General features: G+C 38.7%; 1 pseudogene; it reads right to left on the bottom strand.

Annotated features, from left to right (window-relative positions):
- Positions 1–14,693: 14,693 nt before the first annotated feature.
- On the bottom strand, positions 14,694–25,844 carry LOC103259198 (annotated as a pseudogene).
- Positions 25,845–26,106: the final 262 nt, after the last annotated feature.

Raw genomic sequence — 26,106 nt, forward strand, 5'->3', positions numbered from 1 at the left:
AATAACACTATCTCAAGGCATATAATAATCAAACTCTAAAAAGTCAAGAACAAAGAGAGAATTCTAAAAGCAGCAAGATAAAATATAGAGGAACTCTAATTCATCTGTCAACAGCCTTCTGAGTGGAAACTATAACAGGCCAAGAGGGAATAAAATGATATTTTCAAAGTGCTAAAGAAAAAAACCCACCATTAAAAAATATTGACTCCAGCAAAGTTACCCTTCAAATATAAAAGAGAGATAAATTCTTCCCTACTCAAACAAAAACTAAAAGAATTCACCACCACCAGACCCATTTTGCAAGAAATACTAAAGGATACTCTTCAATCTGAAAGAAAAGACAAAACAAAACAAACAAAAACTCATAAAACCCACAAGTAAAATTAAGTACATTGACAAACCCAGAATGCACTAATATTATAATTGTGATGTGCAGCCACCCATTACATTAGTCCATAAAGCCCAAAGGACAAATCTATCAAAAGCAATAGATACAGCAACCTGTTAAGAGATAGGTAATAAAAAAATATGTAAAGTGAAACAATGAAGAGTCAAAATGTGGAGAGGAAGGAGTTAAAGTCTGAATTTCTTTTCTTTGTTTCTATCCTGGTCTTTGTGATGTAAGAAAGTTATCATCTCCTAAGAATAACTTGCTATATCTATGAGGTGTTTTTTTGTAAGCCTCGTGGTAACCCTAATGCATTATAATAGATGGACTAAAAATAAAAAGCAACACATTAAAACATGCTACCAGACAAAATTACTTAACCACAAAGGAACACAGTAAGAAGGAAGGAAGAAGCTGGGCTCGGTGGCTTAGCCTGTAATCCCAGCGCTTTGGGAGGCTGAGGTGATGGATTGCCTGAGCCCGCAAGTTCAAGATCCACCTGGGCAACTTGGTGAGACATCTCTACAATAAATCAAAAAATTAGCCAGGCATGGTGGTGCATGCCTGCAATTCCAGCTACTCAGAAAGCTGAGGTGGAAGGATCGCTGGAGCCCAGCAGGTCGAGGCTGCGGTGGCTGGGAGCGTGCCACTGTGCTCCAGTCTGGGTGACAGAGTGAGACTCCAACTCAAAAAAAAAAAAACAAAAAAAAAAAAACAAGGAAGGAAGAAAGAAGTTACAAACAATCTTGAAAGCAAGCAACAAAATGGTGTAGAAATTGCTTGTCAATAATAACACTAAATGTAAATGAACTCAATTCCTAATTAAAAGGCATACTGTGACCGAATAGCTAAAGAAAAAAGACCCAACTATTCTGCCTGCAAGAAACCCACTTCACCTACAAAGACACACATAGACTGAAAGTGAAAGGGTGAAAAAAATATTCCACCCAAGTGAAAACCAAAAAGGAACAGGAATAGCCATACTTTTGTAAGATAAAATAGACTATAAATCAAAGACTGTAAAAAAGAGACAAAGCCACTATATAATGATAAAAGAGTCAATTTAGCAAAAGGGTATAACAATTACAAATATCAATGTGCTCAACATCAGAACTTCCAAGTATATAAAGGAGACACTAGTAGATCTAAAGGATAAATAGACTGCAGTACTATAATAGTAGGGGATTTTAACACCCCAATCTCAGTAATGGGAGATCATCCAAACAAAAAATTGACAAAACACCAGAGTTAAACTACACAATAAACTTAATAGACCTGACATTGACAGAACATTTTATCCAACTCCTGCAGAATATACATTCTTTTTATCATCCCATGGAACATTCTTCTGTAAGGACCACCTCTTAGGCCACAAAACAAGCCTGAAAAAGTTAAAAAAAAGTAGAAATCATGTCAAATATCTTTTCTGACCACAATAGAATAAAACTAGAAGTTAATAACAAGAAGAAACTTGGAAACCACAAAAACACATGGAAATGAAACAGCTCCAGGACAACCAATGGATAAATGCAGAATATAATTAAACAATTTACTGAAACAAATGAAAACAAAAATACAACATACCAAAATCTATGGGATATAGCAAAAACAGCACTAACAGGGAAGTTTATAGTAACAAGTTCCTATGTTTTTGATAAATGTAAAAATACTCCAAATAAACAACCTAGTAGTGTACTTCAAAGAACTAGAAGAGCAAGAAAAAACCAAACCCAATTAGTAGAAGAAAATAAATAACAGAACATAAATAAATAAAATTGAAGCTAAAAAAAAAAAACAAACCAAAAAATCAACAAAACAAAAAGTTAGTTTTTTGAAAAGATAGACCAAATCAACAAACCTTTAGCTAGATGGAGAAAAAAAAGAGAAAAGACCCAACTACATAAAATCAGAAACACGAAAGGAAGCATAACCATAGCCAGAAAAATAAACAGAATCATTAGTGACTATTATAAATAACTATATGCTGGCAAATCAGAAAGCCTGGAAGAAATGGAAAAATTCCTGGACACATTCAAACTACTGAGATTGAAAAATGAGGAAATAGAAAATTTCAACAAATTAATAATGAATAATTAGATCAAAGCCATAATAGAGTCTTCCATCAAAGAAAATCTTGGGGCCTGATGGCTTCACTACTGAATTCTACCAAACATTTAAATAAGAATTAATATCAATTCTACCCAAACTCTTCAAAAAACTTTAGCAGGAGGGAATAAATCCAAACTAATTCTATGAGACCAGCATTACCCTGATACTAAAACAAGACAAGGACACAACCAAAAAAGAAAACTGCAGACCAATATCAAGATGAACATAGATGCCAAAATCCTCAACAAAATACTAGCAAACTGAATTTAACAACATATTAAAAAGATCATCTCCCATGATCAAGTGGGATTCATCCCAGGGAAACAAAGGTGGTTTGACATAAATAAATCAGTAAATGATGTATTGCACCAACAGAATGAAGGACAAAAACCCATATGGTTATTTTAATGGGTGATGAAAAGGCATTCAGTAAAATTCAACATCTCTCCATGATAAAAATCCTCAAAAAATTGGGCTTAGAAACATATCTCAAAATACTAAAGACCATATACGACAAACCCACAGCTAACATATTGAATGGGGGAAAATTCGAAGGCCTTTTCTTTTAAGTTCTAGGACATGACAAAGATGCCCACTTTCACCACTTTTATTCAACACAACACTTGAGATCCTGGCCAGAGGAATTAGGCAAGAGAAAGAAAGAAAGGACATCCATATTGGAAAGAAAAAAGTCAAATTACACTTGATCACAGATTACATAGTCTTACACTTAGAAAATACTAAAAACTCCATCCAAAACTTAGAACTGATACACAAATTTAGGTGTAGCATACAAAATCAGTAAAGGTGTAGCATACAAAATCAGTATACAATAATTAGTAGTATTTATATACGTCAACAGTGATCTGAAAAACAAATCAAGAAAGCAATCCTATTTACAATAGCTACAGAAAGTATAAAATACCTAGGGATCTATTTAACCAAACAAGTGAAAGATCTCTACAAGGAAAACTGCAAAATGCTGATGAAAGAAATTGAAGAGAACATACAAAAAAGGAACAATATTCTGTGCTTATGATTTAGAAAAATTAATCTTGTTAAAATGACAGTCACCAAAGCAATTTATAGATTCACTGCAATCCCTATTTAAATGCCAATTACATTCTTCACAGAAATAGAAAAAAAAAAAAACCCTAAAATTTATATGGAATCACAAAAGAGCCCAAATTGCCAAAGCAATCCTAAGCAAAAATAATTTTACTACAAAGCTATTTTCGAAACAGCATGACAGTAGAGCGTATTGACAATTGTACTTTAAGGTTTTGTTCAGTAGAAGTTAAAGATTATAGTTTAATAATTTTATACTATGTTTATCAGATAGTTTACCTGTATTTAATACCAAGCATGGCATCTCTACTTCCAAAATTTACACGATATGCATCATTTTTTGTCATTACTATTGACATTCTCCCCATCCAAGCCACTGTTATCTTTCATCTGAATGACTGTAGTAGCCACTCAATGTCTATTCTTGTGTCCTGACTGTCCATTACCACACAGGCACCAGAGGGAGGCTTAAAAGTATAAATTAGATCCTGTTGTCCCCCTGCTTCAAACCTTCCAATGACCCCTTTTAACCATGAAGAATAAAACCCACCCTCCTTTCTATGGCCTGACAAACTCCACAGAACCCAATCCCTGCTAACCTCTTGACCAAATCCCAGGTTACTGTCTCCCTCTCTTGCTCAGCCCACCACACCTTCTCTGTCACTGTATGTCTAGACAATCAACAAGATAATACATCAAGCCCTGATTTGTAGCATTTGCCAATTTCTGTAGCGCAAATACTCCCAGTTACCTACGTGATGTCACTGAACCTGGATTTAGGTAGAAATGTGCAGTCTCACTTCATTACAAGTGTTTACAAGTGTTTCCACCATACAGAAAATAGTAGGCATAAAACAGTGATTCCCTAGCCTTTTTGGCATCAGGGGCTGGTTTTGTGGAAACCATTAAAAAAAAACCAAAAAACAAAAAAAACCCCCAGAAAAGTCAGGAAGAAGAACTGGCTTTTTAGAGAAATTTGTGTTTGATTTTCACCATAGCATAAGAAGCAATCATCTATTCAGTTAATGTTTTTTAATTATCTATTACATGCCAGGTAATATACTAAGTGCTGGGCATACAATTATGAAAAAGACAAAGCCTCTGTGGTAGAATGAATTAATTAGAGGTAAAACTGACCATTAACAATTTTAGTGTGTTCCAGTACAAATAATATTTCAGAAATAAGTATTTTTTTTTAACAAAGTGATAAAAAAAGAGGCTGGTACTGAAACAAATAGTCTACACACACACACACACACACACACACACACACACATAGAGTCAGCAAAGAAAAAAGTTTTTGTTTGCTAGGTGCAATGACTCACACCCATAATCCCAGCACCTTGGGAGGCTGAGGCAGGAGGATTGCTTGAGCCCAGGAGCTCAAGACCAGCCTAGGCAACACAGTGAAACCTCCTCTCGACAAAAAAATTTTTAAAAATAGCTGGATATGGTGGTGCATATCTGTAGCCCCAGCTACTTTGGAGGACCAGGTGGGAGGATCGCTTGATCCCAAGAGTTTGAGGTTGTGGTGACCTGTGATTATGCCACTGCACTCCAGCCTCAACGACAGAGTGAGACCCTGACTCAAAAAAATGTTTTAAAAATGTGTGTAATAAACATGGATATCTACAAGACACAACAGGGAGTAAATACCAATTTATTTACATCATTTTGAATACATATGCATAATTGGAAGACAAAACGGGTTATTGTGTTTCTACTTCACCCTTGGCAGAAAACCAGTTAGCATCAGTGTTATCACAGGGAGTGACAGCTCCGGGGCCAAATGAGGGGGCCTAAGACCCCAAACCACTTCCCATAAAGAACACACCTGCCTAATAAGGCCCCAGGGAAAGCAGCCCTACCCCAGGAAAGGTCTGGTGCCACAAGTAAAGGAACAAAAAACATGGAGGGGTTTTCTTGGTTTTGTATAAACATATGAATCGAAGCAAAAGCATTCGAGAACATCTGGAGTACAGATAGCGTTTTCTGAAGCCCGCATGCACTAGCTTCTGAGAACTTATTGCTAAATTTTCAGAAGTTTTATGAGCCAGTTATGAAACACAGATGTTATTTTACAATGTTACATAAACGTACAAGTAAATACATTTTACTTAAAACAAAATGCAATACATACTAAAAATTTATCATTTTCTAGTTATGTTATGCATCTTATTATGATCTATGCTTTTGAGATTTTTTTTATTCCGGGGGTCCCCAACACCCAGGCCACGAACCACCAGTCCGTGGTCTGTTAGGAGCCTGGCCACAGAGTAGGAGGTGAGTTGCCAGCGATCAGAGCTCCCTTTGCTGTCAGATCAGTGGGGACATTAGATTCTCACAGAAGCATCAACCCTACTGTGAACTGCACATGGGAGGGGTCTATGTTTCGTATGAGAATCCAGTGCCTGATAGTTCCCTTTCCCTGTCAGTTTTACCTCTAATTTATTCATTCTACTACAGAGGCTTTGTCTTTTTCATAATTGAATACCCAGCACTTAGTATATTACCTGGCATGTAATAGACATTTAAAAAACATTGAGTAGGTGATTGCTTCTTATGCTATGGTGAAAATCAGACACAAATTTCTCTAAAAAGTCAGTTCTTCCTGACTTTTCTGCTTTTTTGTTTTTTTGTTTTTTTTCATATGATACTACTAGTTTTTTGGTCACCTAAGCTCAAATCCTCTGCGTTGTCTTCAAAGCATCCTTCTCTCACCCCTGTTCACCAATTTTAGTAAATGCACCTGACTCATGTCCCTCCTCGACCCTTTTACATTCCTTCAAACTGCTGCCACTGGCCTAGCTCAGAGCCTTATCACTGTTCACTGGACTATGTTAATTATCTTCTAATTAGTTTTTCTACCTCTAGTCTTTCCCCTCATTAATTCTTCTTGGTGTCAGAGGAAACTTCCTGAAGCACAGGCCAGATCATGATACATCCTTTTAAATAGACCAGATGGCTGTGACAGCATCAGGATAAAATCCAAATTCCCTCATGTACCGTTTAGACCCTTCCGCAATCTGGCCTCAATCTGCCTGCCCACCCTTCCTGCTCAGCAATTCCTTCTTAATGTAGCACGCTGGTGTCTCCTAGGTGACTTCCTCAGAACACTGTTTTTTCAGATAGTAATAGATGCGGCACTGAACACAATTTCTCATGGCCAAAGTAGCCGAGGTGGCAGTTCTGGCATGAACAGAGCTGGTGGGACTTCTCAGAGTCTATGTGTATTGAAAGAGTATACATGATTTGAACTGAGGCGACCAGAAAACTAGGTAGTGATGCCATTGGAAAACAAAACAAAACAGGAAAGTCAGGAAGAAGAGTTGACTTTTTAGAAAAAAGTGTCTAGTTTTGGTCATAGAATAAGGGGCAATCGTCTATTCAATATGTTTTTTGGTGTAAACATTTGGTAAAACTGTAGAAAAAACAAGGGAATGATAAAAGTCCAACTCTGAAAAACCCTCTTTATTAGTTATAAAATAAATATCTAAATGACAAGGAAAAATAAACTCATCTATGAATTTGTAACAATATCTACATTCATGTTTGACAGTGACTAGTTTTACCATGACTAATTCTACCATTACAGTCCATGTTGGTTGTACAGATGACTATCTTACACCTAGTAGGTATACACTAAATATCATTGATTGAATAGAGTCTAATGACTGTATTAATATTCAGCTTAAAAACAACAACAATAAGCCAAACCAGGAACAATCATTGGAAAGCTCACTTTGATAAATGTCTGACTTGAAAAGATGATCTATATTTATATGCTAATGAGAAAAGTCTACCAGAAATCAAACTCAAGTTCATCTTATTCTTCTCTGAATTGCTTCTGTGCTTAGTTGCACATGGGGCACCATGCAGTGGATTTTGTCTTCACTAATTACTTCTGGTCTTAACATCAAAATCACAATGTCCTTATGGGACTATGGCTTATGTTTCAGTGTCACTTATAATGCTATGTATATAGTGGTACTTAATCTGTTGTTTGATGAATGGTTTGTACAAGTGGCACTTTGTACAAGTGGCACTTTGATCACATCCTGAAAACACAGGGCTTGGGCTGTAATTCAGCTCTGTTTATATTGCCATAGAACCTTAAAAATCTACTTATATGTCTAAACTGGAAATTATTCTATAATGTGCAACTCTTATTTATTTGGCTCATGGTCAGTAAATCAAGAATGATTGGTAATTGGATAAGCCGATTTATTACAAAAATTCTCAGTCACTGTGTGACTTTGACCTTTGAGGTGAGAGTGTCGGTTTGACAAGTAATGGGTCCAGTAATATACATATTAGAGCTCCAGGAGATACCTGAAATCTCCATATACCAAATCTGAACTTTTAAGATTCATGTGGACACTAGGCATTCTCCTCATCATTTTCCATTAAAATTTAAGTCTCAACTTTTATAATCAGCCATAATCTTGCAGTCTGTTTTATTGATTTCCATTTTCATTTGCACAGTTTCCCTTTTCTGAAAGGGCTGCAGCTTAGTTTACTTGCGATCTCTATTTTTTGTTGTTGTTGTTCACTGTACCACCACAATGCAAAGCCCTGTAATCATATTCTGAGTTCTAGTTCTAATCACTTGTGAGGTAAATATTGAGTGATATGTTCTGTCCTAAACTCTTGCTTCTGCATCATGAAAATGGAAGACTATTTAGGAGTGAGAACTACTCAGTTCTAATGTCGTTATATATCTGAACTTGGAACAGAAATCCTGAATTGCTGTTTTTGCCATTTGTTCTTAAGGCCTATTGAATCCTGTAACATGTTTCATTACTCCAAGTTATTACATATCAAAAGTTAAATCTCTCTAAGACAAATACAAACAATGAAGAGTTAATTGTGAATGCAGCTCACTTCGGCAATTATACTTAAATCTACAGCTGAAAATACTTTTCTCCATGAAGAAGACATTATCTAATTGTTATGTAAAATTTTAGAATGAAAAAGTACTGGTATATTTAATTCATTATCATTTTATAAAAAGAATATGAATTGCTTTTTTTGGTTAATTTAAACATTGGTACTAATCATTCTAAGAGATTTTATTTGGAAGAAAAAGACAATGAAGAACAAGCATTAATACCATTTGTCTGTCTCTAAAGACCACAGTTGAAAGCATCAACGATTTAATCTTTACAATTTTTTATAAAGTAATTTTCAAAATGAATATTTTAGATCAGTGATCCAATTTAAACCATATTAAATAGCGAGAAAAGCATGTGATCAGAAATAATTCTTCTGCCACATTTCAATGTTAAAACCAAGGCCTTTTACAAATCTTTGAAAAGTATTTGGGAATCAGCTTATAATTATTTAAATTTTTTTCTCTTCTTCATGGTATACACATGTTATATGTCATTTTCTCCCTGACATCTTCTGTAATGGAAAGGTTCAGTATTTTTGGAATAAAGAATTAATGATAATAAAATTTTATTCTCTTTCAAAGGACATGCTGGAAATCAGAAAGGATAAGTATTCGGGTATTAAACTATTCAAAGAGCTTCCCAAAAATATCTTATTAAGAAAATCAATAATTTGCATGATATTTATCTGAAAAGCAATGTTAAATGAATCAGTTTGGTAGTTGTTTATAAGAGGGAAGAGTGTCTGCTGGACAACCTATTGGAAAGGAGAGACGCCAAGAAGACTTGGAGGCTCAGCATTTGGAAACCACAGTAGATCATCGAGGTTCCATAGGCTTTGGTGCCTTAGAACTCTGGAACTTTTGGAAATTCTAACTTGGGAGCCAAAAGAGCTGTGGTTGTCTGTGATTTCAAAGGCAATTCCCTCGAGCTCTATTATCTAGCGAGCTTGGATCCCAGTTCTCATGCAGATTGTCAGAGCCACAAAATTGGCTGGAAAATTATTATAGTGCCAGAGAAGGAAGAACAAATGGTCAGGGCTTGCTCATCTCTATTCTACAACAATCTGTGTATTCATCAATTTTCTCCAAAGAAGTAGAACCAATATATATATGCCAAAAAAATCTGTGTATTCATCAATTTTCTCCAGCGAAATAGAATCTATCTATCTATCTATATATATGCCAACAAAGTATATATATTTTAAGTATGATAGTCACTCAAAAGATGGCATTAATCAAATGAATGCTAGAGTCACCATGTGACAGGCAGGAGAGTCAAAGAAAATGGCAGAAGCATGGCTGAGTAAACGTCATACTACACATTGCTACCATAATTTAATTAAATTTCAAAAAGTGATACATAGATAACATCTCCTTAAATGCACATACATTTTTTGGCCACCTGTTATTACACACACACACATAATGCACGTATATATATGAGGGGAGGTCCCCTAAGAAAGGAATTATTTTTTAGCACAGGCATCCCTCACTAGATAAGTGTTCCATGAACCCATTTGCACAGTATACCAGCTAATGTTGTTGTGAGAGACTGTGTTCAGTTTCAGTGCATTTTTTTTAGAGTCTTTCAAAGTGTTTGCCTATTTAATTATAGGTGATTTATAAGCTCACTTGCCCTCTCTGTGCCGAGTGTTCAGTAGTTTCTGACCCCAAACGGCATGACCCCCATGCCTTACACTCCCTCTTCACTCAATCTCACCCCAAGCAACCTTTTTTTTCCCCTGGATGTCAAAAGTCCTCAAAGGGAAATGTTTTGCTGATGTGGAGGAGGTAAAACAAAAAACAGCAGAAACACTAAAAGGCATAAAAATTGATGAGTCAGTTTTGATCAAGTGTCTCAATAGGTGTGTTGCATCAAATGGAGGTGACTGAAGTTTCAATATGCAAGAATAAATGCACAATTTTTTTAATACATTCTGGGTTTTGGAATATATCTATATATACACTATTTGGAATTTGCTTATGGAAAATGAAGACTGAGAAGTTTCAAAACTTATGGTGGCAAGGTGAATATCCCAGAGAGTCTATGGTTTGGTTCAAAGGCCAGTAGGGTAAGTGCTCATCTGAAAGCCAGCAGACTCAAGATCCAAAGAGAGTAGATGTTTTAGTTCATGTCTAAAAGCAGAAGACCAGTTTCCTAGCTCAGTCAGGCAGCAGTTCCCTCTTACTTGTGAAAAATCAGCCTTTTTGTTCTCTTCAGGTCTTCAACTGCAGAAATGAGGCCCACCCACACTGGGGAAGGCAATTTGTTTTACTTAATCTATCTCTTTAAATGTTAATTGTATCCAAAAATGCTCCCAAGGACACACCCAAAATAATGTTTGCCCAGATGTCTGGGTACCCCATAGCTCAGTCAAGTAGACACATACAATTAAACATCACAATTTGATAGCTTTTCTCACATTGTCTAAAAGATGCTGAAACTGCCTGTAATATCCATTCTTCATGCAAGATTTAAAAGAATTAAAAGCAGGGATTTATGTAGAATCATGAATGTTTCAGACCTAGAAGAAATCATGCACATTTTTAGTTCAGCTCTTTCTTCTTATCTTCATAAAGATGACTCCCTTGGGGTCTCTAAGCAATGAGAGGCCAAGCTTGTTACTAGCCTCTTAGACAAGGGCTTCCCCCACAGTCCACACCACCTCTCTTAAGGTCAGGGAAGATGTCACCTTGGAGAGGAATGTCTTCTCCTTTACCTGCTTCTATTCTTCCTTTTCCTCTTCCTCATTTGCCCTGGCTGCACCTCCAGTTGGTCTTCCTTCTGTTTTCTTATTCCTTTTCCTGCTCTTTCTGTTTCTCCTCTTCTTCATCTCTTCCTCCTTTTTTACCTCGTCCTCCATCTTTTCTTCCTCTATCTCCTATGTCTTCTATTTTTTTCTGGTGTGGAAATATAAATACAAAACAAAACACACTTTTTTTTACCGTAGATTGATGATGAAGGCATCATCTTCCTGTCATGGCTCCTCTTTTGAGCTAAACTCTTGGAGATTTTATCAAATTGTGAATATGCCTGAGGATTTGGAAATTACATATGTAATGACTCTTTGGGTGGCACTTGACATCTCACAGGAAAAATTGTTTGGGCATTTGTTCAGTAAAATTCACATTTAATTTGCACATATTATGTTGGGTATTATGTCAGGCACTTCAGCTCGGGTAAGAGGAGGAGAGGTTTGAGAAATTCCATCATTATAATGTAGTAAAGTTTTAGTCACATTTTCAGCAAAAAAAACATAAAAATTATAGGCCAGAAATTATGGCAACAATGCCTATATAGATTTTTCAAGTGTTGTATTATCACCATTATTGGTATTTAATTTTATTCTTTTATTGCACTTATATTATTATTGCTTTTTTGACTATATTCTTTAATTCACTTGTTTATTCATTCAACTATCTACTCAACTATCTAACATTTACTTAGCTCCTACTCTGTTCTGAGTGTATATTAATAATCTCAAGAAGAGTTTAGGTAGAATAGAACTAAGAATTGGGACTTTGAAAGTGGATGGTTTTGCAAACAGCCTCATTAAAAAGTGCGCAAAAGACATGAATAGACACTTCTCAAAAGAAGATATACGGGCAGCCAACAGTCACATGAAAAAGTGCTCAGCCTCACTCATAATCAGAGAAATGCAAATCAAAACCACATTGAGATACCGTCTAACCCCAGTAAGAAAGACCATCATTAATAAAACAAACAACAATAGATGCTGATGAGGATGTGGAGAGATAGGAATGCTTCTTCACTGCTAGTGGGAATGCAAACTAGTGCAACCTCTTTGAAAGACAGTGTGGCAATTTCTGAGAGAACTAGAAATCGGTCTTCCATATGACCCAGAAATCCCCCTATTGGGAATATACCTGGAGGAACTCAAATCATTCTACAAAAAAGATACCTGCACACGTATGTTTGTTGCAGCTCTACTCACAATAGCAAAAACATGGAACCAACTGTGTTGCTCACTGAAGCTTGACTGAATAAAAAAAAAAGTGATATAGTTACACAACGGGATATTATGCAGCCATAAAAAAGGACGAACATATGGACTTTGCAGCAAGTTGGATAGATTTAGAGTCAATCATACTCAGTGATCTACCATAAAAACAAAGAGCAGAGTGCCATGTGTTCTCACTCATAAGCAGACCTTGAACAATTATAATACTATAAGAAGGGGATTGACAGTAGTGGGAAACCATCAGGGGAGGGGTGGTGGGATTGGCAGTTGAGGGAAACTGCTAGGGGAGGGAGGGGCATACCTCATCAACGGGGGTTCCTGCATAATCAACATTTATATACCTAACCCTGAATTGTACTCCACATCTTTATAATAAAAAATTTAAAAATAAAAACAGAAAGAAAGTGAATAGCTTTGGTATTTTTTGTCATTCACTTGGACATTGTTTTTTCGAAGGCTTATTTGGTTCATGTGTAAAGTAGGAATTCCTATGACTATGATGAAGATTAAATGCATGTAGGGAGTGCTTGACACATAGTAAGTCCTCATGAATATTCATTGTTGTTACTGTTGCCAGCTGGCTCAGAGATTTATGAAAGTAAACCAACAATAGAGAACAGTGTGACACATGTCAGTGCAGGATGTACTTGATCCTAGCTAGAGAGATCACCAAAGGATTTCTTGAATACGTGATATTTGAGTCTAGAAGGATCTAGAAGTGGATGTTTCAGGCCAAGGAGGAGAATAGCCGTTACAAAAGCAACAGGCTTATGAGAGTGCTCAAAGCAGGACAAACACTTCAAACAAACACTTAAAGGGAAGGGTTTTATTGAAGCTGACCTTGCAGGGGCCAGTTTAAGGTAGGACAGTCCAACCACCCATTTCATAGATGAGAAGATTGATGCCCAGCTGCCTTAGCTGAACGAATTGCCTAAGGTCAAACAGCTGGTGAGTGAAAGGACTTGTTCACACCACAACCTCCCCTCACCCATGCAGAGCTCACACAGGAGAGCACCCTGCTGTAAACATACTTGCAGGAGGCAAGAGTTTCTGTCAAGATGTTTGTATCAGGAGTATGTTTCTCTATCACTTATAATTTCTTGCTTAACTAGCTGTGTATTTAAGGTCTTTAAAGCATGTAGTTTGGAGCATATTATTGCTAGCAGCCTGTCTTAGTCCGTTTTTGTTGCTATAACAGAACAGCTGAGGCTGGATAATTTCTTTCTTTTTTCTTTTTCTTAATTTTTTCTTATTATAAAGATGTGGAGTACAAGTCAGGATTGGGCACAGAAGTAAAGTATGTGCAGGTGAAGTTTGATCCTCACCCTGGTTTAGGATTAAATACTTTATTTTATTATATGCCCCCTTTTCTTCCCTCCCTGGCAATGTCTCATGACTGCCAATCCTTCCCTAGTGCTATTGTAAATAATGTTCGTCCCACCTATGAGTGAGAACACAATATTCAGTTGTTTGTTTTTGTGATAGATCACTGATTATCTCCAATTCCATCCAATTTACTGAGAAGTCTGTAATTTTGCCTTTCTTTATGTCTACATAGTATTCCATCATGTATATGTACCACATTTTCTTTATCCAGTCTACTATTTTTTTTTTTTTTTCAGTACTCTCATCTTTATTTGGGAAGGCGGAGGGAAGTCATGGATCTCCGGCCCTCCACTTGCTTGCTTGCTTCAGCTAAGCTTGCTTCCTGTATCCCTCCCCTTGTGGGGGGGGGTGGAGGGAGAGGAAGAGGCAGAGAGAACGAGGAGTGTGGGACTGGAGCCTGAGAGGGGAGAGCGGGGACCTTGGTTAGCAGGGGAGCTCAGGGCTCCCAGGGCAGGAGGGAGGTGGCTGACGTCATGTTTGCATGCAGCGCCAAGGTGGGAGGTGGTGGCTGTGTCCCCAGGGGTGCTGAAGCCACAAAACGGGCTAGTGCTGGGGGGTTTGCATTCCTTGAGGTTTCCTCCCTCGGGACCTGGTCTCCTCCCACCGCCCCTCCAGACGGCTGTGTTACAAGCAGGTGTCCAGGCTGCAGGGGGTGGGGGGAAAAGGGGGCAAGCCCTGGGGGCTTGGAGGGGAGAGGAACCAAGCGAGGGAGTGCCTTTCTGCAGTCTTCAGCCACCACCAACAACACTGGCTTCAGCCACTGCCGAACTGTGCTGTGTTCTGCGCTAGATGTCTCCTGCTCCTGTGCCTCAGTCTCCCCTCTGCCCCACCCACCCCGCCTGCCCTCCCCGTCCCCGCTGCCCCACTAATCCGACTCTCTGTCGTTGCCCTGGTAAGCATTGCCATCGTGCCCGTTCTTGTCCTCTTTGGAGAAGTGGGCCAGGGAGCCCAGCGCCGATGGTTACAGCAGGCCAGCAACAACGGGGCGGGGGCGGGGGTGGGGGTATAGGAGGGTGGGGGATGGGGGGTAGGCGTAGCCCCACAGGTAGTAGGACCAGGGGCAGGGCCAGTGCCTGAAGCTGGGACAGCTGGTGAGCCTGGAGCTGCTGCCCGATGATGGAGTTCACCTCCAGAGTGCTGACCTACTTGGGCCTCTCCATGGCTCCCAAGACCTGCTGCTGGTGCTCCTGGGGGAGGTACGGCAGTGCCCGGGCACAAATCCCGTTCAGCCTCTTGGCAATCTCCGCCAGTTTGTGCATTTCCATGTTTAGGTGGTAGGACATCTCGTAGTCCATCACATAGTGACGCTGCGTCTCTGACTTCTCGCTCCAACACTGCGAGCTTCAGGTTGTGGTACTGAGCCTGCAGCTGCTGGAACTTGTCTTTGATGCGGTCGCAGGAGTCTGAGATGGTGGATTTGAGTTGCTGGGGGAAGTGTGAGGAGCCCTGGGGGAGGGATGAGGGTGGGTTCTGGGCCTACCCTCAAGGCCCTAAGGACGCAGAGCCAGTGCAGCTGCCCAGTCTACTTTCAATGGGCAGTAGGGTTGGTTCTATGTGTTTGCTATTGTGAATAGTGTGGCAATGAACATGCCTGTGCAGGTGTCTTTTTTGTAGAACTATTTGTGTTCATCCAGGTATATTCCCAGGAGGGGCATTGCTGGATCAAACGGAAAGCCAATTCCTAGTTCCCTTAAATATCACCATACTATTTTCCATTGAGGTTGAACCAGTTTACACTCTCACCAGCGGTGTAGAAGCATTCCCTTTTCTCCACATCCATGCCAGCATCTATTTGTTTTTTGATTTATTAATGATGGCCATCTTTACTGGGGTTAAGGTGGTAGGTATCTCGGTGTGGTTTTGATTTGCATTTTTCTGATGATTAGTAGGGCTGAGCAATTTTTCTTGTATGTGTTGGCTGCTTGTATGTCTTCTTTTGAGAAGTGTCTATTCATGTCCTCTGCCCATTTTTTAAATAGGGCTGCTTGGTCTTTTTCGTTTCAGCTCATTTGGGTTCCTTTTAGATCCTGGATGTTAGGCTTTTGCCAGATATACAGTTAGCAAATAGTTTTTCCCATTTTGTAGGTTATCTCCCCACTCTCTTGATGGTTTCTTTTGCTGTGCAAAAACTTTTCAGTTTGATGAGGTCCCACTTGTCTATCTTATCTTTTATGGCATATACTTTTGGGGATATTATCAGGAATTGGTTGCCTATTCCAATGTCCATAAGGGTGTCTCCTGCATTTTCTGATATTCTTATAGTCTGAGGTTTTGCTTTTAGGTCTTTGATCCATTTAGAGTTGATTTTTGTATATGGTGATAGGCAGGGATCCTGTTTCATTCTTCTGCGTGTAATTCAGTACATTAGCAGTCAGTTTTCCCAGAACCATTTGCTAACTAAGGCCTCCTCTCCCCAGTGGTTGTTATTGGTGGCTTTGTCAAAGATGAGTTGGCAAATTTTTGCTTCCAGAGCCTCTATCCTGTTCCATTTGTCTATATGCCTATTCTTGTATCAAAACCAGGTTGTTTTGATTATTGTAGCCTTATAGTAAAATTTAAAGTCTGGAAGTATGATATTTCCCACTTTGTTTCTTTTGCTGAGGATTGTTTTGGCTATTTGTGCTCTTTTTTTGTTTCCATATGAGTTTCTGTATTGTCGTTTCCAGGTCTGAGAAGAATGATGTTGGTAAGTTGATGGGTATTGCATTGAGTCTGTAGATTACCTTGGGTAGGATGGACATCTTGACAATATTGATTCTTCAAATCCATGAGCATGGAATGTTTGTCCATTTGTTTGTATCTTCTTTGACTTCTTTGAGCAGTGTTTTGTGTTTTTCATTGTAAAGGACTTTTACTTCACTTTTCTGGTTAGAAAAATACCAAGGCATTTCTCTTTTTTCTGTGGTTATTGTGAACAAGATTGTGTTTTTTACTTGGTTCTCTGCTTATTTGCTACTGATGTATAGAAAAGATTTTTGCACTTTGATTTTGTACTCTGAAATTTGATCAAAGTCCTTTATCAGTGCAAAGAGGTTTTTGACGACCCCCTTGGGTTTTCAAGATATAGGATCATATAGTCTACAAAGAGGAATTGCTTAACTTCCTCTTTTCCTATTCGGATACCCCTGATTTCCTTCTCTTGCCTGATTGCTCCAGCAAGGTTGAGCAGGAGGGGTGATAATGGCCAACCTTGTCTTACTCCCGTTTTCAGGGGGAATTACTTCTCATTTCTGTCCATTGAGCAGTATGTTGGCTGTGGGTTTATCATAGATGACTCTTACTGTTTTGAGAAATGTTCCTTCTATGCCTAGGTGTTCAAAGGTTTTTATCAGGAAGGGATGCTGGATTTTGTCGAAAGCCTTTTCTGTGTCTAATGATAATTGTGTGGTTCTTGTTTTTACATCTGTTAATGTACTGAATTACACGTCTGGTTTTGTGAATGTGTGGCTGGTTAAGTTCTAAAGAGTTTTATTTATCTCATGGCTTTACAGGCTGGGAAGTACAAGAAGCATGGCACCAGCATCTGCTCAGCTTCTAGTGAGAGATTTTGTGCTACATCAGAACATGGCAAAAGTCAAAGGGGAGTCAGACATGCCTGAAGGACCAGACCTGAGAAGCATCCTAGCTAAGCAACAACCCATTCTTTAGGGAACTCATTAATTCTCTTGAGAACTAATCCCATCTCTCCAAAGTGTGAACTGTCACCACCACAAGAATAGCAGCCAGCCATTCATGAGTCATCCATCCTCATTGCCCAGACACTTCCCACTAGGACCCATGTTTCGACACTATTACATTGGAGATCAAATTTCAACATGAGCTGTGGTGGAGACAAACTCACATCTAAGCCATAGCAAAGACATTCATGTTTTTATCCTGAGAGTCTATCCAGGACTGAACTCCATCTACCACCTCTCCTCATTGCAAATCTACGAACTATTTCTAAATTCTTAGCCATGTAGCCTGGTCAAGAAGAAGAAGAGCTGAAGAATTAGTGATTTGAAATCAATAAAAAATTCCAAGTCTGAAAATACTGTTTTTTAGTCCTAATTTCTTGTCATTAGTATTTATGTAGTCAGTCAGTCAGTCATTCATCAAATGAAATTTCCATGGCCTCTGTGTTCTAGATCTTAGATCCTAGAAATACCAGTATGAATCAGATGGACTGCCCCAACCCACAGTGATTGTGGGAATGTGACAAGTAAATAAATGATTGCAAAGTAGTACGACAAATGCAATGATGGGAAGTCCAAGCTGTTATAACGAGGGCTCCTAGGAGGGGCATCTATCCTGACACAGAGTATTAAGGAAGGCTTTCTTGAGGAAACAATTTCAGCATTGAGTTTTGAAAAGAATAGGAGTTAGCTAGTTGGAAAGTGTTAGTAATTGGGCAAAGGAAGCTGGGAAACTACAGGGCAGAGGCCTGGGCTGAAAAGGTTATTTATATTCAGGAATGAGATGGGAGGCTGGAATGTAGACTCATTCATCTCCAGAGATGAAGCTGAAAAGAGATACAGAAGCAAAATATAAAGGGCCCTGCAAACCCTAGAAAGAAACAGAAGGTTCGTTCTAAGAATACTGTTGAATCATACAGTATTTATGAAGGCAAGAGGAAAGATCAGATGTGGATTTTAGAAAGGTCCCTCCGGTTGCAGTGTTGTGACAGAAGAGATTGCCCTGACTCAGAATGGGTGCAGAGATACCGGTGTGGAACTTTCATAATAATGAGAGTGGCTTGGGGATGGAGGGAAGAGGACTGATGGGAGAGGTGATTAGTTTGATGATTGATGGAGAGGAGTCCCAGGTGAATTGCACTCACTGGACTCTACTGAGTAAGTTTTCTGCTGGTGGTACCACTTACAGATGCAGGAGGCATTGGGCGAGGGACAGTTTCAAGGCATAAAGAGGGTCAGAAGCAAAAGAAGTGAATATAGTTCTGGACCATTTAAATTTGAAATGCTTGTGGTTCACCCAAGTGCAGCTGTCCAACATAAAGCAGGCATGCAAACATGTCATTTTTTTGGTGTAGAAACTTAATAACTAGTTATTTTATAAAGATACTCTATGGGTAAGGAGAACAAATTCCGAGTAGAAGCTAGGTGTTTCTCAGCATGCAAAGCAGCACCAACAGGCTCTCAACTGAGCCTAGAGCACTTAGCTAAGCGAGTGGGGGGGCGGGAAAAATCTGGAGGGGTTTGCTCATGTAAAACAATCAAAATCCAGGGAGGAAGCCAGAGACACTTAGGAATCTCTTCTTCATATTCATTGGAGTAATAGTAAATTATTTGTAAAACACCAAGTTGCCCAAGTAGTAAATGAACTAATTTTGTGCTCAGCTCAAAAGACACAGAAGTTAAGAACATGGGCTTTTGAACTGGCGATTCTGGGTTAGAATCCCATTTGTGTTCCTTTGTATATGATCTTAGGGAAATTACTCTCTCCAGGCCTCAGTTCTTTGCCTTTAAATGGGATAAAACTACCTAGTTAGGTACAAAATTATCTAGCTTATTGGACTGCTGTAAGGATTATGTAAAACATTATATGTGAAGTTTTAGCAAGTTGTCGTGTCTGGTCAATAAAAAGTCTTCGATCTCTGGTAGTTACTGCTGCTGCTGCCATTGTTACTAATATGAAATATCTAGGGAAGGTGAATACCCTTCTTCCCATGATTATGATAGAAACCGGAGTAAAAGGAGAGTGCAGCTACACCCATTCACAGACATGTGCACAGAACATGTGACTATATATGTATTTCTAATGACAGACAACTTCCCTATTTTATTGCTTTAAAACCATAACTGTGGAGTTCCATGAAAATATGGAAAATGAGTGCATCTCGTTGCTAAGTGATATGCTCCTGCAATTAATGGGGAAACAGATGGCCAATCAATAGTAGACAGGTAATTGCCTTACAAATGGATTTAGTTAAAGATTGGAAATGATGATAAAGTGCGTTGTCCTTATGACAGTGGGATTAAGGCGGTCCATGGTCAATTAAAATAAAATAAATCACATTGGAAAGAGCATCTTATTTTTACTTTTAAGCTAACAGAAAGCCATGACTTGCTCTATTGCGGAGTTAAGCTTTGGAAGAAAAACGGGACCACACCTTGTGATAGACAAATGCTTTATTGTAGGCGACTTCCTCTTCTAAGAAGAAGATGAGTGCTTCTTCCTGTACCTTTTATGCATTTTGCTCCCGTATACTCCAAACTGCTACAACATTTAGAAATGGGTACTTTATGCACATCTATGGCTGATGGCAAGATAAATTGGAGAAACCTTTCAAGAAAGCAATATGCCTCGATCAAACACAAAAATATTACGCCATTTGATCCAGGAATCTCACCTCTTTGAAAACTTATCTGAAGGAGACAATTTAGCAGAAGAAAAAAGCTATTTGTGTAAAGATATTTATTGTGGGGTTATTTACAATAATAAATTGGAAATAAATGTCAACACTAAATTATAATTAAGAGTAACCACCCTATATATTAGTTCTACATAATATTGTGCAGCTATTCATAATATTTGCAAAGTCTCCTTAGAAATCTGACAAAATTTCAGAATTTTGCAGAAAAAGCAGTTTGTAAGAATTCACCAGCTTTTATGTGTATAGCTATGTGAAGAATAAGTATAAAATATGAAAATGAGAAAGAGCAAACAAAACTGAATATAATTGTGTTTAAAATGCATTTAGTTGTATTAAGAAAGTGGATTGTTCTTTTTTCAATATTTACAAACTTTTTTTTCTTTTTGGAAGCAGGATTTATTGAGAGGACAGAAAAGCTCCCACTGTGGGAGGGGACCCAAGAGGATTGCCCTGCAAACTTATCTTAATATTATTTTATAACACATTAAGCATGAACACCACAAAGAACTGTTCTGTATGGGTCAAAATCCAAGATGGCACCTGGCAAGCAGCAAATAAAAAGGCTTTCCTACTTTTAGAATTGAAGTAATTTCAGAGAAATAAATAATTCTGTTTCTCAGGGTTTTATCTCCCTGTTTCCTATTGTGAGAGGCATTTACAAGTATATTGAATTTCTCTTGCTTATGAATTCAACTGCTGCTACTTTTCCACACACAGCCTTAATCCTTTGTTTGGCTGTCATAGTTGCTGCTGCAGGAATTATGATGCTGCCAACAGAGAATTCAAGAGCAAAAATGAAGAGGTTTTTAAATGCCCAGTACATTTCTACCCTTTTCTGGATATTACTATATATATATATATATATATATATATATTTTAAATGTATTTTATGCATATATATCTATTTGTTCTATTGAACTCTAACCTTGTTCAGTATAGGGACCATAAGGCTTATTCAATCTGAAAATATGCTCTGTATTCTGTACTTTTTATTCCAGAAGAAAATAAACACACTTACTAATCAGTATCCCCACTAGCATTGAAGAGGAAAAATGCTGGCTTTCCCGGGGGTAGATTTCCATAGTGTTCATCATGCCTGTGCCAGGGTTTTGTTGTTTTTTTCTTTCAACTTCCTAGACCCCAATTTTTCATCAGTCGGGATAGTTTCCCAGTCAGTGACAGGTGGGAGAGATGGAAGTTTGTATTGGCTACTTTCATACATATCATATAGTTATTATTTTAGTATGATCGCACAAAGAAAGCAATGATTAAAATTATTCTTAGTGATTGTTTTTAAGATTGTGAACGAGTATATCAAAATGACAGTTTTACGAGGGTTCAACATTTGTGAGGAAATGCTGGCTTTCCGGGGACGTCTGAGTTGCAGGTGTCTCCTATTTTCCTGCTGCAGAGTGCACATCTGACCTTCCGGAGCCCTTCCAACCATCTGCTCCAAATTTAAAGGTGCATTTCCAAAACTGTTCTCCTTACGACTCCAAATCTGAGTTTGACAATCTCCTTAAAGATAGAAAGGAAGAAAGAGAAAAAAAGGAAAAAAGAAAGTCATGCTCATCCTGCTTACATATTATTCTACTCAAACCTCACCCTAGACAGAAATCACTCCAGGCCTTCAGTGACAAAAACAGATGTCTCAAGGATGATGGGATCACACAAAGTCAGACTTTGCCTGGGAGGGAAAGCATTCTTCATTGACAGCCATCTGGGTTTCAACTAGATAAAATGTGATAATGCAAAATATCACTTTATAGTCCCATTGAAGGATTGACTATTAGTGCCATGATAATTCACCAAGGCCTTTCTCTGGGAGCAAGCATATACATGTATATGTAGATCCAGTAGCCAAATATATCTTTGGTTTAGATTACTTCCCACACTTCCAAGATTACTGACATAATTTAACACACAACAAAAATTAAAGTTGCTCCTTTGATTTTTTTTAATTTCAAAATTAAAGTTACGATTTTTAAATGAGTGCAGGGGACTTCAGGCACCTTAATGTGTTGAATTTCAAATTCCCTAAAACTTTGGAACTCAGAAGAGTGAGATCCTAGACTTAAGCTTTTGTTTTAAGGTGCTTCTAGCTTGAGTAGATTTCAAGCATCCAGGATCCACATTTTCACCGCAAAGCCCTTGAGTCATAAGATACTGCCATAGGCAAAGGCGGTTATCTCGCCAGTCCCCTCCTTTCACAGAATGCAGGTGTAGCTTGTGGCTTCCCTGTGTAGGTAAGTCTATGAGCAAAGCAGGAGAATGCCGGCTTCTTGTGGGCCTCTTTATTGTAAACAGAGTAGACTTTTAAATAAACCAGAGCCTTAATTTCCAGAAAGATAATCACAGGAAACGAAGGTTAGTCTGAAGTGCTAATTTTAGAACTGTGAATCTCAGCAGCATCCTTTTAATATTGTAGCACACGCTGCTGTTTCCAGGGCCTGTTCGGATCTATTTAAATATATTAGGATCCAAAGAGCCCTCCTGTTTTCTTAGAGTTGTGCTAATGCTGAAAGCAGTTCCATTTTGTTCCTCTAGTTGCTCTCTATACCTCACAGGGCCCTTTCTAAAACCTCTGCACGCTGGGTCAAGCACAACCAGTGGTCACAGCTCACACACCATTTAATTTCCCTCTCAAACCATCTTGTTTTATATAAGTTGACCTTTTCATGACTATAAAATTTCCTCATTAGAAAATGACAGAGCCGGGCTCGGTGGCTCAGCCTGTAATCCCGCGCCTTTGGGAGGCTGAGGTGAGTGGATTGCCTGAGCCCGTGGGTTCGAGACCCGCCTGGGCAGCGAGACCTCATCTCTACAATAAATCAAAAAATCAGCTGGGTGTGGTGGCGCGTGCCTGTAATTCCGGCTACTCGGAAGGCTGAGGCGGAAGGATCGCCGGAGCCCGGCAGGTCGAGGCTGCGGTGGCCGGGAGCGGCCACTGCACTCCAGTCTGAGCGACAGAGTGAGACTCCAACTCTAAAAAAAAAAAAAAAAAAAAAAAAAAAAGAAAATGACAGGCCTCCCGGGATTAGAAACTTTCCTGATAACACTCTGTATAAAGGTGTGTGTTAGATTTTTCCCATTTCAAAATCCATTCACTCCACTAGCAGGAGTCAGAGCACACAGACAATCCACTTGAATTTTGTCCAAAACAAAATTTGCCTACTGGGGCAGTCAGTGGAGTTGGGATCAGAGATGGATTTGAAGGATCTGATTTTTGAGAAGCTCAGAATCGTTATCATCTGCAATTTCAGAGCACTCATTACCTGATAGGAATTAACGTATTTCTCTGTTAGAGTTTCCTACAGCTCTGTAGGGTGCATATTACAGTTGAGGAAACTTGGATTCAGAAAGGTCCAGAAGCTTGGTGAGTGGTGGAGCCAAGGCTTACACCTGGGTCCATGTAGCTGTGTTCTTTCCATTGCATCATTCTGCTTCAGGACAAAAAAAGAAATGCCGAATAGACAAGCTGCCGATGCATTCATTCGCATGGAATTCATTCTGTGAACATTATTTTTTTGGCTTGGAGGATTACTAGGGTTTCAACTGGAGTATCCTTACTTGAGTGCCAGCCCTGAGCCAGATTGCTACAATTCAAATCTTCCTGCAACCCCCAGCTGTCTGTGGGATTTGGAGCTGTCACTTCTCTGGGGTTAGAGTCCCTTGAGCTTATATACATGAGGATACAACAATAATACTTTCCTCATGGGGTGTTGTGAGGATTAAATGAGAGAATGCGTGCAAAATGCTCTGGTGATCTATTCAGTGTCATTATTATTATTAAAATTGCATTAAATGTTGTTGTTTCTCTTGCCCCATTTTACAGGGAAAAACTAGGGAGCAAATTAGCTTGTGACTTGCTAGCAACCTCAAATAATAGGACCAAATAGATAAAGAAGGCTGATGCATACAATTTGCCAACAGTGGAGGGCATTGCGATGAAAATAATGTGCCCGAAAGGAACGCCGAGGTTGTCACATCCCATTACTGTGAAGCCGTGACTTCATGCTGACTCAGCCAAAAGCAGGCAGTCATCACAGCCAAGTTTATACGCTCAGAATTGATGTGGCCATATTTCCACATTCTCCAAAGCAAAGGCAAGGGAAGAGAGTGATCAGAATGTTTTTGTGGGACTAATCATGAGATGCTGACAGCTCCAGCTTATTGATTCGCCTCGAGTTAACCTTTGTGATTTGAAGTGATCACCCAGCCCGAAATTAAGGGGTACCAGGGGGTTCCCTTTTGTCTTTTGGTCACTTTGGAACAAAGACCTTGTCATTGCATATTTATCCTGCCGAGAGTTATTGATTCGGGGTAGTGGTAAGTATTCAGAGGAGATTTCCAGAGGACATTTATCTGAGTAATCCCAGACAGTCAATATTGTTTATGTTAATGATGTGTCCGCTTTTCCAAATCAGGAATACTGAGAAATCACGGCACCGTTTTCAATTGTCTTTTTGTATTTCTAATTGTAGAAACAAGTTAGAAGACATGTAGTTGACTACTGTTCTGAGCCAGCAAATTTATTATTATTTTTTTAAGTGGTACTCATTGTGGTTGTCATGGAAACCCTGAAGCTAGTTAGACTAAATTGCTCAATCTATTTTTTTTCCTCTGTGAATGATTATTTCTTTGGCTAATATTGAAGTTCCTCCTCTAGAAAGCTATCATACATATGCTCACAAGACATTTGCTCTAAGTTAAGATGCTCGATAAATCTGTGACACCAATTATATTGTTCTGTGGTTATGAGAATCAATTTGCTTGAAATGTAAACGGATCACCTAGAAAACTGAATAAACCAGTTGGGTTTTTTTGGGAAGTACTGACATAACACCTAGATGATTTTGAAAAAAAAAATCTACTTGCTTTGAACTTTTGATACTATTTAGTTTCTATGTGTATGCTTTTAAAATACCATTTTGCTGTAACAGTTTTGAAAAATGTAAAAATGGTATTCAAGAGTTATGTCCTCTTCTTGTTAATCCTGTTGGCAGATTTCATGTGGAACAAATAGACATGCATGCAGGGTGTATCTGCAGAGAAAAAATCCTCTGAATTTTATGGTTCTGGATAACATATTAGAACCACCATTTGTTAGTTGCGAGTACTTATCCTGAGTCTCAGATTTTCTGTGTAAAATGAGAGTCATACGTTCACTGGGTTGTTTAAAGATGTAATGTAATTATACATCTTGTGCTCCTCAAATGGTGCCGGGCATACGGAAGACATTCTAGAAATTTTACTCTTGTTCCAATGTAAGTCTCCCTATTCACCCTCCCACATGCCCTCACAGAGGCTCACCCCTGGGTTCCTGGAGTGTGTGTTTGGATCAAAGGGAGAGAATGTTTTGGATGAAAGCATGTCAGCGATGACTCAGTGTCTTTATAGCAACCCTGTGGTATGGGAGGCAGGAAATGTCCCAGGACGAGTCTGACCAGGAAGGAGAAGACTTCACAAACACTTTTCGAATTTTATGATGACAGCTTCCAAGTACCTGCTCAACAAATTTCCTCTCCTTCCAACACAACATCCAGTTGATTGGATGATTGGGTTAGAGAGGGAAGCGGACTCACCAGAAGCAATGGCTTGCTCTTTGCCTGCGCAAGTTTTGGAGTTTGTACAACCAAACATTTTACACGTAAAGATGTGGCCACTTCGTCAGCTCATCACACCTGTGCAAAATCTTCATTCTGGGAATCATGAACCATCACAGCACTTATAGCTAAGACAGTCTTCTTAGTCTTTATCTTACTAAATCTTCCCTACTACATATTTGACTCATCTTATGAATCTTAACTATTTATTTTAATAGAAGTGAATATAGAGAATAAATCAAGTTCATGTTCCCGATGTACCTTGTATATGCCTCAGTTATAGCACTTATCACATAGTA

The sequence above is a fragment of the Carlito syrichta genome, unplaced genomic scaffold (genome assembly GCF_000164805.1).
Source record: "Carlito syrichta isolate Samal-C Ts95f unplaced genomic scaffold, Tarsius_syrichta-2.0.1 Scaffold302565, whole genome shotgun sequence".
NCBI classification, from domain to species: Eukaryota; Metazoa; Chordata; class Mammalia; order Primates; family Tarsiidae; genus Carlito; species Carlito syrichta.